General features: G+C 37.4%; 1 protein-coding gene across 1 annotated transcript in view; it reads right to left on the bottom strand.

Annotated features, from left to right (window-relative positions):
* Positions 1 to 11,921, bottom strand: part of LOC129219956 (transmembrane protein 165-like) — a 76,693-nt gene extending 64,772 nt beyond the window's left edge. The window contains exon 1 of the mRNA XM_054854273.1: positions 11,802 to 11,921. The gene's annotated coding sequence lies outside the window, so the exon portion shown is untranslated. The remainder of the gene's footprint in view (positions 1 to 11,801) is intronic.
* Positions 11,922 to 13,133: the final 1,212 nt, after the last annotated feature.

Genomic DNA, 13,133 nt, shown 5'->3' with positions numbered 1-13,133 from the left:
TTCATTACATTTTTAGCACGGGCTTTGCTGTGCGGGTACTGCTAGTTACCAATAATGGGAAAGTGACATTAAAATTGGAGTAAAAGGAAGTCATGTGATGTAAACATCAGCTCGTTAAAAATTGATTTTCTTTCAGAGATTATTTTCCCTTTCTTTCTTTTTCTCCTTGAAACTGCGTAGAAGTAAGCGGCTGTTGAAACACCAAGATCAAGAAACTAAGAGCCGTAGGTGCCAATGTGACGTTTTAGTCCCCAAATGTTTAATATTGGCCCAGTGGTACAAGTGAAGCATTTTTCCGTATACATTTGCACTCTTTCTGAATGGAAATGGGAAACTTTGGCTTTTCTTTTTTATTTATTTAAATTGAAGGAACCATTGTGCTAGTATCGACACCTGGTGGGAACAGGTGCGATCGGACCACTGGTGACACCCAAAGTGGATTTAGGAGATCATAAAAAATACTTATAAATACCCTAATTCTGAAATGTTTTCCTAATATATCTGAAATTATATTAAATCCATCAAATTTCAGCAAAAATAGAATAGGAACAGTTTCATCTGCGTCTGAATAAAATTTTACATAAAAAACATTTGTAATGTATACTTGTCTTTTAATTCGAAGTTTCGTTACACCAAAAAAAAAAAAGTTGCTTCCGAAAATTGACGAACTTAATGTTTACATATCACCATAACACATTTTTTTTCAGGCTTGAGGGAGGGGGATTACAAAGTACCACCCTGGTTGACACCTGAGCTAGGAACGCTACAGTATATATTTATTTATACATTGCTCGACATTGAAAATAGAGCGAGAACGGCGTCGGCTCAGTAGAATGTAGGACCACCGCGGACAGCGATACACGAAGAAACACGTCTAGGCATAGAGTCAATAAGGGTGCGGATGGTGTCCAGAGGGGATGGCGCTCTATTCCCTTTCAACCATTTGCCACAGTTCGTCTTCTGAACGAGGCAGGGATAGAGTCTGCAAACGGCGTCCAATCACATCCCACACATGTTCGATTGGTGACAGGTCAGGAGAGTATGGTGGCCAGGGAAGCATCTGTGTGCCTTGAAGAGTATGTCGGCAGATGCGAGCACTGTGTGGTCTGGCGTTATCCTGCTGAAAAATTGCATTAGGTAGCCCTTGAAGGTAAGGGATTACCACCGGCCGCAGCACATTATTCAAGTACCGTTGGGCCGTCATAGTGCCCTGAATACGAACTAGAGGTGATATGAAATTGTACGAAATTGCGCCCCAAACAATTATGCCACGTTGTCGTGCAGTGGGACATTCCACAGTTACTGCCGGATTAGATCTGTCTCCACGTCGACGCTACACACGTATGCGGCGACTATCACTGGATAAACAGAAGCGGGATTCATCTGAGAACACGACATTTCGCCATTCTGTCATCCACGTCGCTCTAGTCCGGCACCATACTAAACGTTGCTGTCTATGTTCTGGGGTCAATGGCAGTCTTCTTAGCGGACGCCGTGATTGCAGACCACGTGCGACCAAACGACGGGAAATGGTTCTGGTTGACACGGGAACATTCAGGGTATCTTACACCTGCTGCAGAATCGAGGAACAAGTGACTTCTGGGCCTTCTACAGCTTGTCGGTGGATGCGTCGATCCACGCGTCCTGACGTCACTCTGGCTGCCCCTGCACCCCTCAATCTTGCCACATTTCGCTGTCCCAACCTTCTTCGGCACAGCCGATGCACCGTGCTCGCATCCATGTGGATATCAGCTACGATTTGACGTACGGACCAACCTCCTCTTCTCAGTCCGATCACCATACCCCTCGTAAAATCGTCTATCTGCTGGAAGTGCCTTCGTTGACGTCGGCCTGGCATTCTCTCGTGTTACACGTATCCTCCAAAACAAAAATAAAATTTCTTCGATAATTCTCCAGTCAGAAATAACGACAAGAATATTGCCCATTCTGCAAGTTCCTTCCCTTATATCTTACTTCACGTGCGTCGGAGAGCTGCGCATTTAACATCATTTACATAACTCAGTAATATACGTCAACTCTAAAATTTGCATAAATTTCTGAACACTCCTTCTTGGTGTTGCATTTCAATGTCGAGCAGTGTATATTCAAGAAAAAACAAGTAATAGAAAATGCAAATGCACAAATACAAAAACCACACCAAATAAGGGGGGGAAAAGAAAAAAAAAAGGAAAACGTGAACAAGGGATTGATACGTGATCAGGGGGTTTACTAATCCCTTAATTCAAAAGGCCTTTTCTATCTAGCACGAGGGAAGGTTCCAAAAACATGCTTCCCGTCCCGAGGAAAGGTCCCTGCATGAGGGACCTTTCCTCGCGCTAAATAGAAAGGGCCTTGTGAATTAAGGGATTGTTCTTCCCTCTGATGACGTATTAATCCCTCGTTCACGTTTTTCATTTCTTCGCCTTATTTCGTGTGGTTTTTGTATTCTTGCATTTTGCGTTTTCTATTACTTTTTTTTTCTTGAATATGTATGTACTGTTTTTGTTTCTAGCAGCTTTGCGCTGACAATGCAGTGCACTTTTGTGTTTATTCTTTCAATTTTATTTGAATTTTTTAAAATTTGTATTCGAAATATATCTTATGTTTTATATGTTTAATATAACATACACTCACATAATGCATTAATGCCTTATCTCCTAAGAACCTTATATTCCGAAATGCCATTGTGACCCGCGGAATTTTTAAAGATTCGGTAGCTATGCCGAGCCCTCAGCTATGAGAAAGGCGTGCGTTCCCATTCGGAAATAATCATGGGAATCTCGGATTCTGTTGTTGGGATAACCAACTCGAATATTCTCATAAATTTCTTTTCGCGACTCCGCATTTTTCTACCGTCAGGGTTGCCAAATCTGTAGGGCTTGATTTATGGTAGGCGAACACTCTAAATATTTTTTTTTCCTTCAATATTCATTGCCCTTTTCAAAAACTTTATACGATTATTAAACATGGGATAAATAACACATTTTGACAACTTATTTGTTGAAAAAAAATTCTATAGGTTTTTTAAAATAAAAAAGCCATATTTTTAGCAAAGAACTTTTCATAACACTTCCAGTGCATTCATTTTTTCATAATTTTTAAAGCTTGCGGTGATATGACCCTCCGATTTGGAAATAATTAACTAAAAACAGGTTTTATAGGTAAATGTTTGAAAAATTCCCCCGAAAAACGTTCTTTTTGCCCCCCTAAGTTAAATTGATCATTTACTCGTACATGCCTCGTACGATGCCATAAACCGTGGGTCTCCAAACTTTTTCACTCGCGGGCCACATTGTAAATTTTTGGAGACGAGGCAGTCCAGTCCAACAATATTTTGGCTCAGATGGTCTATTTAGCACTACCTCCCCCTCTCCACCCATACATTACGAATATTTTTTTTTTTTTTTCAAATGAAGCGCTCAGTGATGGTTTTTGAAAATTTCTGGGCTAGCTTCTAAGTTGCTACGTTTCCTTATACATATTTGCAGTTAGCTAAATTAAATTACATTTTTATGTGCCCGTAAATGTGTAATAATATAACGATAGGGAGCTTTGTGAAATTTAGTATAGTTCAGGAAACTGAAAGAAAAAGTAATCTTTATCACAAAATAAAGTGAAGTTTTTTTTTTTTTTTTTTAAAAGGCTAATGAGTGAGTGATACAAGACAAAATGATTGCAATGTACTACAAATTTATTTTATTGAATTAATGACGATTAAAAATTTAGAAATTAATAAGAACACAACATGTAAAAAGCGTTTAAAAAAATTTAAAAAGTTAAAAAATTAATGAGAAGATTGCTTTTGTTTACCGCTAAAAATTTCAGTCCATTCAGAGACAAACTTCGTAGTTCCGATCATTAAGAGTGATTTTAAATGTTCGTCTGATACAGAAAATCTAAACTTCGATTCAACATAAGTTTCAAAATGTCTGTTCACACTTGTAAGTGGATGCAAAAAGAGAAAACATAGCTCTAGCATGAATTTTTAAGAAAGTCTTTTTCTGGTAGAGAACTGTAAAATAGAGCACATGTTTTCCCCGGGGCCAGGCCTGGCACTAACGGGAGAATGTGGCGCAGAGAAAAGAGATTTGTTCTCGAAAAGAGCAAAAAGAGAGATGGGTGCAGCAAACGTAGTTAACGATTTAAAAAAAAAAGATTAAAAAACGATTCAAATTAACCATAAAAAGATTTTAAGTAATTATTTGTAATTAAAAATGATATTTCAATTATATTTCCAACGAGACTATCTCCCGGGAAAAAAAATGTAAGCTTCCCGCGGGCCGGACAAAATCTATTCGCGGGCCGTAGGTTGGAGAGTCCTGCCATAAACGATTCATTTATTTATTGTTTGTGGCATCATTTAAAAAGCGGAAGAATTTTAAATTCATAATCTGTATATATAAAATAGCTTGTCCTGACTGACAATCAACGGACAGAGAAAACTACTGAGGCTGAAAAAAAGAAATTTGGAACATAGGTTTATTTTATAACGTAAGTGCGTGATAGGAAAGGATTTTTGGAAATTTCAATTTTAAAGAGGTGAAACGGGATGGGGAACGTTGCGCACTTATATGAAAAATTTTCAAGAACGGGATCGAATTCAAGGTCGAACCAGGTATCAAAAAAATTGAAATATTACGAGGGTCATGAATATCCCAGCCTCAAACATGTAGGACGCTAATTAATGGAGACATTAATTAAAAACTCAATTTTGCGTCCACTTGAACATACGTCTATGCCAAGAAATGATCCGATTTTTTCGGTTTTTGCACCGTTGGAAAGCCCATAAAAAATAATCATTTCAAAAACATCGACAAAGACTAAAGCCGCGGACATCGAAAAATGACTACAAAAAAAAAAAAAGTTACAAGCGTTTGAAATAAAAATTAATTTATTAAAAAAAAAATTTTTCCTCCATTTTTTGCGCGAGATTAATTTTAGCTTGAAGAAAAGCTGAAAATATTATTTGTTGCAATTTCTTGCATTCGGTTTTTAATGCATTGAGGCTTTGTCTGTAGCAGGGTATTTAAAATATATTTCCCTTTTGATTAGAGGTTTCCGCAAGTAGATGTTTTCATGTACGATTTTAGTGGATGTGTAGTCTTTAAAAAAAATCTGACTCATACTGGTTTTGTTAACGTTATTTTTAAATGTGAATGATATGTTTGTTTTAATGGTATGATATTGAGGAATATTTCTCTTATTTGAAAGGGTGTTTTTTATGCTATTAGACTCATTCCAATGAATATTTTTAAAACTATTCCAGACGATGATTTTAAAGGGCGATCGACGCTCTTTAAACTAGTACTTTTATAAAATCGGAGACACGGTTTTTTCCTACGTTACGGCACATTATTAATCTTTGCGATTGTTTTTGTTTTGTTTATTGTTAGTATGATTGATTAAACCTACGTAGAAACTACTTAATTTGGCAAAACCATGCATTGTTTTGTCACTGTACATTTTTTTTTTTTTTTTTTTTTTGCACAAGAAACAACACTTGAAACAAGACTAATAATTAAACCAAGCCATTTAAAGTAAAAAAGTACGCCAAATGAAAAGCCCAATTAAAGTAATTCGCCAAACAGACTTTAAATGATATTTAATGTGTAACATTTTACGGAGTACAGGATTTCTTTTTTGTCCTAGATGTACTGTGTTTTTTAATTACGTTGTTTTTCTGCTGCGGAAATTTCGTTTAAACGTTTTCGTTTGAAAGATCGGATCGCTAATCGGTTGAAGTTCGCTTCGCTCGCTAACTGGGTGAGTTAGTGTAGCGCGATCGCTTGGCGAGTTTGGTGATAAACAATAGAGTTGCGAGAATATTTTACAATTTGAAAGCTACTGTAAATGTAATTTAAGGCCTTTTTTGTCTATTTGGAAAAATATTTAAGTTGCAAGTAAATGTTTTTAGGATTTTAAAGGTGTTTACACATTTTAGAAAAAGATAATGATTATTTCACGTTGGGAGGGAGGGGGCAGGGATTCCTTTTAATCAAGGGATTTTCTTTTTCTTTGATCGGATTGCTAATCGACCGTAGTTTGTATCACTCGCTAATCGGCTGGGTTACTGTAGCGGGGTCACATGGCGAATTTGGCGATACGCAATAGATTTGCGGAACTATTTACTTTTGAAAACTGCTGTCAATGTAATTTGATGCCTTTTTTTGTTTATTTGGCAAAAAATTTTTAATTGAAAAAAAAAAGAAACATCCGTTTGACTCGCAAAAAGGTTGGGTTCCGGTAGCGTGATCGCTTTGCAAGTTAGGCAAAAACAGCAGTTGGAGGATTATTTTAAGTCATAAAGCAACTGTATGTGTAATTTAATGTTTTGGCGAATTGCTTTGAAATCCAAAGAAACATTTAATTTGTTTTAAACCGAATGAAATATACTACTTTTTTACTTCCTTTTACAAAAAAGGAAGTATTGTATTCGCGAAAAAAAATTCACTCAAAAATCAACCTTAATTTCCATTTTACTCACCCCCGAATGAATATTGATTTTTTTTTCGACTCGATCAGACGTGGATGAGTGCCTAAGAACGTATAGACACGCGAAAATATCTGTAATGACGATTCCCGAGTTAATTACAACGAATTTTCTCGTGACGTCTGTATGTACGTATGTATGTATGTACGTATGTATGTATGTACGTATGTATGTATGTACGTATGTATGTATGTATGTACGTACGTATGTATGTATGTGCGTACGTATGTCTCATATCTCAAAAACGGCATGTCCTAGAAAGTTGAAATTTGGTACGTAGACTCCTAGTGGGGTCTAATTGTTCACCTCCCTTTTTGGTTGCGTTCAGGTGTTTTTAAAGGGGTTTTTTGCCCTTTTGGGGGGGGATCATTGTTTATTACGATGTAAACTCAAGTGGTGTTATAATTTGTCGGACACTTTGCGATATATCGCCAGTTTTTTGGTCGCTAAATTTTGTCGCCAGTTTGGCGTTTTTTTATTTTTTTTTAATTTTTTATTTTATTTTATTTATTTATTTATTTATTTATTTTTTGACGACAATTTTCGAATGTACCACACGGGATTTTTTTCTTTTTCAGTTAGACAGATGGGATAGCTAATCAGTCAGAGTTTGCTTCGCTCTCTAACAGCTAGATTACGATAGCTTGGTCGCATTACAATAAACAATAGAGTTGCAGGATTAATTTACATTTGTTAAATGCTATTTGCTGTCATTTTTGTTTATTTGGCGAAAATATTTTAAATTGCAGAAAAAAACCCGCTTTTTTCGCTAAAGGGCTGGGTTACGGTAGCGTGATTGCTTGGAGCGTTAAGCGATGAACTATACAGTTGGAGGATTATTTTAAGTTTTTAAGCAACAGTAAATCTAATTTCAAGTTTTGGCGAGTAGTTTTAAATACCAAAGAAACTGTAATAGGTTTTTTTGGAAAGGCGTGTACGCATTTTAGTTAAAGAAAAATGATAATTTTACATCAGTCGGGGGGGGGGGGGCGTGGATTTTTTTTTAATTTAACGGATTTCCTTTAAATTTGTAGCATGTGCATCGCAGTGCGGGTGCGGGTACCGCTAGTTACTAATCTTTTTCATTGTTTCTGGCAGCGGTTCAAAACCGGAAGCAAAACGCAGGATTATTACAGATAATGTGAGCTAAGAAATATAGTACAGTAAAAATAGGGGTCGGACCCAAACATCCAAAAAAAAAAGCTAAACCTGGTGCAAATTGTTTATTACCCTCCCAATAAGAACAGGTAAAAAGTCCCACCCCATTGTGCGTCGGGTTTTGGAATGGGGGGCATCTAAAAATTGCTGTTTTGGGTATTTTTCCAGAATTTTTAGAGTAAATTTAAAGTGAGAATATTATGCTATACTAAATTTAAAAGCTTGAAATTAAAGGTGTTTGACCCCCAAGAGGGATGACATAACCCACCAATGCTACAGAACCCCCCTATCCCCGTAAAACGAAGCAGTACCCCCGAACCTCCATCCATACATTTCATATGGAAACATTATTTTATGCTAAGTTAAAGTTAGAAATCAAGTGTGTCCATCCTCCAAGAGCGATGGTGCACCTCCTCTCAAAGCTACAGCACCCCCCCCCCCTCTGCCAAATAAAATAAATCCTCGCCCCCCACCTTTTATTTCAATTAGAAGTATTATTTCATGCAAATCTAAAATGCATTAAATCAGGACTGTTCACCCCATAAGAAGAGTAGCTCAGGTCCCTAAACGAAATTATATATTAAAATATTATCCTTCCCCCCCCCCACACCACCTCTGATGGTGCACATTTGATTAAATGGCCAGGAAAATTACGCTGAACTGTTTTTTGCTTTCAAATGATTTCTCCTAAGCTTGTAACAAAAAGTCTTCGTTATCAAGATGTTTTTTAGAATCTAGATCCTCAGCAAAATCGTTATTGTTGCAGCTATGTCTAACACAGTTTGTGCATATAATTGAGCACTTCAGTCCACTTCCAGACTTTTCAAACATTCACTATATCCAATGAACCCCTCAGAGCAAGCACAAGATTTGAGACGCAGAAAGTCTTCTGGAGCAGAAGGCTTGGCTGTTGTAATAGGATGCAGATTATATTTCTGTGGTGCTTTCTTTGCATCCATCAAAAATGACACAAGCTTTCCCATACTTACAAGTGACCTATACACTGCATTGCTGGCATATTTCCTTGAAGCTTACATATCATTACCAAAAATATGATCAAGCAGGTATCTTCCATCTATTACATATGAGACAGTGAGAAGCAAAGGGATGTAAGTGGCAAAATTAAAAATTTGGAGATAACCAGTACAAATGGTTGGTGAACCTCTCCTCTATCTTGGGGCAAGAAATGGTACTAGTACACCTGGTAGTTGCTTCTATACAGCATGATTTAGAAAAGAAAATCAATGAAAACCTACCTAGGATCTTATCTTTAAACGCGTTTTATTCAAAACTTGAAAATTATCCCTTTGCTTCTCACTGCCTCATATATGACACCAGCTGTTCGTTCTGTGATGTTGGATGAACCTTTTGCTTCAGATATTAGCACTTTAACGATACAGGATTTCTTTCCTTCTGAAATCAGATTCATCGAATACTGATGGAGGATCAGCGCATAACTCGTACCAGAAGTTTTTAGCAATTTGTTATTCCATCTTTACTGTTCATACCATTCGGTGTAAAAGATGGTTTGGGCTTACACATCTTTACAGACAGTAACTACTCTCGTAACAGAAGCTAAAGACATAACTGCTTACCTCCTTTACAAAGAAATGCCACAAAATTGTTTGTCTTCAATTTCCTTTGATGTTACTACCCGAACGTTGAAGGTCTCATCGCAACTCACCTTATCATCAGCGAGCAATACCACTACCAACTTGAGAGGGAAGAACTTCTGGGGGCTTTAGAAACGGATTGTGATTTCCAAACTGAGAGACAAAAAGGTGTAAATATTTAGCATTCTATTGCTCATTGCTCTCATCAAGACTTGTTCTATCGTTGAATCACTACAGGTTCTAGACCACCTGAATTTGTCACTGCGTTAGATCGTTTGGTAGCTGATGTTTTAGCTGATGTTTGATCAAATTTTTTTTTTATCGCATAATGTACTCAAAAGTTTCAGATAGTGTTGCAAGTATATGTCCGCATATCTAGCATAATTCACATAACTAGCTGCGTAAAAGAGAGGTAGCTTGGTGTTTGCAAATGAGAACCCTCACCGACTTAGAGGGTGCAGCATTGCCCATCTCACTATTGGCAATTCCGGTTTGTCCCACCCTTACGGTGATGGCAAAATATTGTAGAAAAGTTGAAGTAAGTTAATCAAGAAGAAGTAGGAAACTTTGGTTAATTTGGACTTTTTTTATGCTGCACAGGAATTTTGTTTTCCAACGCTCTAAACAGTTTAATAACTCCAGTCACAAATAATTTGGTTACTGAGCTCGCTTAGATCTTTAAGAATTATCATTCTGACATTATCATATCATTGTGAGGCATTTTGTACTTCGGAAAAGTTTAAGTCAGGGAAATTTTTTCGTAAACTTCACTGCAATAGTTGATTTTGGAATGTAAATTCAGGGTTACCCCCCCCCCTCAAAGCGATATCGCACCCCTTAAGTGTGACGGAGTACTCATCCAGAATAAAAGTCCTCAAAAAAGAAAGAAATACCCCTTGAAAAAACTGCCTTAAAAATTCCAATGTCGCAAAGCTGCTCCATGGACCCCCCCCCCCCATCCCCCCCCGCCTGTGCACCCCCTGTTAATTAGAATTTTTTTCTGTGAGAGTTTATTGTTTTACTATTATAGAGTGGTTTCTGCGAGGTTTGAGAATTTTTTTTAAGTAATAGAAATTATTTTTATTTAAATAGAGGATTATTTCGTCCCCCCCCCTTCCCCCCAAAACCCGACGCGCAAAGTGCTGGGACTTTTTACCCCTTCTTGCTGGAAGGGTAAGAAGCAATTTGCAACAGGTTTCACCTTTTTTTTTGGATGTTTGGGTTTGGCCATTTTTTGGCCTAATTTTACTGTACTAATAGTCTTTTATCAATAAAAAGAGGGCTCTCGCTCGGTGCATTTTTCAGAATTGTAGTTTTGGAAATGCTTGTAGCACGTCTCTTAACGCTTTAGGGATAAGGGATTGGAACTTTGTAGAAAAAGTTTTCCAAGTTGAAAAACCTCAATTTTAGACGATCTTGGATGAGGTTCGGGAGCTCTACCCTGGAAAGTTATTTAAAATCAAGTCCAAAAAAGCAATTATTGGACACCTTTCATAATGTTAAGATTATGAATGGGGTTCAGTACACTCCTCCGGAATTTTTCAGAAATAGAAGCTCAAAAAACCCCCTAAATTTGAGACGATCTTTCATGATGTTAGGGGGTGGAGGTTTGGGAATTTATAAAACCAATTTTGTAAATCAACTTCCCCCTCTTTGAATACTTTCTGGATCTGCAATTGTTTGGTGTCCTTAAAGCTTTGTGGAGCAGGTCCGCAGATCTGCAGGACCGTACATTAATCAAATTCTCCTTAAAAAGGGGGGGGGAGGAAATAGAGAAATTGAAATAAATAAATAAATAAATAAATAAATAAATAAAATGCACATAATAATTTTTTACTTCTGCTATGAAAAAGATAAATGGCGGTGATGAATAAATGCTTAAAAAACTAATAAATAAAATAAAGTTTTTAAAAAATCTTATTTCATTTGTCATCAACGAAGGCTATTACTGGATTTGATGTTCGTAATGCAATTAACGATTTTCGGAGATTTGTTTGTTTTTTGTTTTATAATGGGGCTGCATGTTTGTTTCTTAGTAATCTTAAAAATTCGAAGGTCGCTATTTTTCAACACAGAAATTTCTGCATCTTTAAAAATCAGCACCTCAAACACTAAGCCCCCAAATATTTTGGAATTTTTTTATCCAGCTGGGGGGGAAAAAAACTACAAACAAAATTCCTTAAAAATGGGTACTCTAAAAGTTTCAAAACCCGTAAGCAGTGATGAATTCAATTGGGGAATGAGCCCAGGGGCGCCCCGACTCTGTTCACGGGAGGTCATTGGGACCTCCTAAAAATCTCCTTATTCGGTAAATTTTGTCTGACAATTCAGTAAAATTATCATAAATCGGCAAATTTGTCTGAAGATTCGGCAAAGGCAAAACTATAAAATTCGGTAAATTTTGTCTGACAATTCGGCAAAATCATCATCATTCGGTAAAATGTTCGGCAAATTGAGCAATTTCTGCACTCTCAAAAATTAAGGTTCTTCGTACCCCTGAATGATTTGTTCCCCTAAAAAAAGATTTAAATAGAACTCACCGGATAATAAGGAGAGCGGCAACTGAACGCGCGAGAAGTTGTTCTTCGAGAGGAACTGCGACGGGTGTATCCAGAGAGCAAGAGCTCTGCGGTGTCTTTGAGGAAAGGGAGACCTTCGACAGACGATTGCCCGAGCGCACGTCATCACACTCCGAAAACGAAAGTGAAGCGGCGAAATGCATCTATAAAACATTGTTCATGGGCACCCATACCTATGGGCAGGGGGGGGGGGGCACAGTGATGAGCGTAGCCAGAGAGGGTTAACAACCCTTCCCCAGAAGAGAACCTCTGATTGACACCTCTTTCGAAATCTCACCAAAGATAATTTAAAATTGCAGTTTAATGTCTTCAATTTCCAAACATTTCCGGAGAACTCCATAACCGTTTTTTATGCAGGGTCGTCGCTAGGTCAAAAAACTGAGGAAAGGGGGGGGGGAGGGTACGCATTGAGCGGCCCCTTAATTGTTTCAAATGCATGTTCCAATATGCAGAAAGAGAGATAGATATATAGAGAGAAGATTTAGCTTCTGGTTTAGCACGGATAGTCATATTACTGGACCTTAGTACTAGCAATATAAATTTAATCGTAAGGATAATATTCAATCAGAAATAGGAGGTGTCGGTGGACTACATCCTTACATTTTTTTGAGATTGAAGATATAAAAACGCAATTTTAGACTATATTTTAAGTTGGGGAGGAAGGGGAGAGGAGGTCCAGGATAGCCTCTCCCGATGATTTTTCCAAATTTAAGTTCCCAAAACACAGTCGCACTTTATATTTGATTTTGTTCAGGAGAGGGGGGTCCGGGGGCTTTCTCCCCCGGGAATTCTTTAAGATTGTTATTTGAAAAACAGTTTTAGACGATCTATGATGATGTTTAGGACGAAAAGACTTGGGATAATACCCCGATAATTTTTTTAAAAAAGCGAACTCCAAGCAGGAAATTTTGAATTATTTCTGACTGTGGCAGGTAAAGGTCCGGGGGGCTGTCCCCCGGGAAACATTTGAAAATTGTAGTTCGAAAAATGCATTTTTAGACGATCTATGGTGATAAGGAAAAGAGAGATGTGGGGTCATCCTCCTGAAATTTTTTGAAATTGAAGCTTTAAAAACGCGGTTGTAGGCTTTTTTTTTTTTTTTTGTTAAAATTTAGTGCACCGCCAGTTTTTTGAAATTAAAGCTCCGTAAATTTTTGGGTAAGATTTAAGATGTTTTTCGATAATGTTGGCAAGAGAGAGAGGGGGGCATTCTCTCGAAAAATTTTCGATCTGTAGAAAACGCAGTTTTGGAAGATTTTTGGTAATGTTAATTTGTGAAGAGATTCGGCGTCT

This window comes from Uloborus diversus, chromosome 4 (genome assembly GCF_026930045.1).
Source record: "Uloborus diversus isolate 005 chromosome 4, Udiv.v.3.1, whole genome shotgun sequence".
In the NCBI taxonomy this organism is placed as follows: Eukaryota; Metazoa; Arthropoda; class Arachnida; order Araneae; family Uloboridae; genus Uloborus; species Uloborus diversus.
The sequence above is the reverse complement of the archived record's forward strand: the minus strand, read 5'-3'. Positions and strand labels throughout refer to the sequence as shown.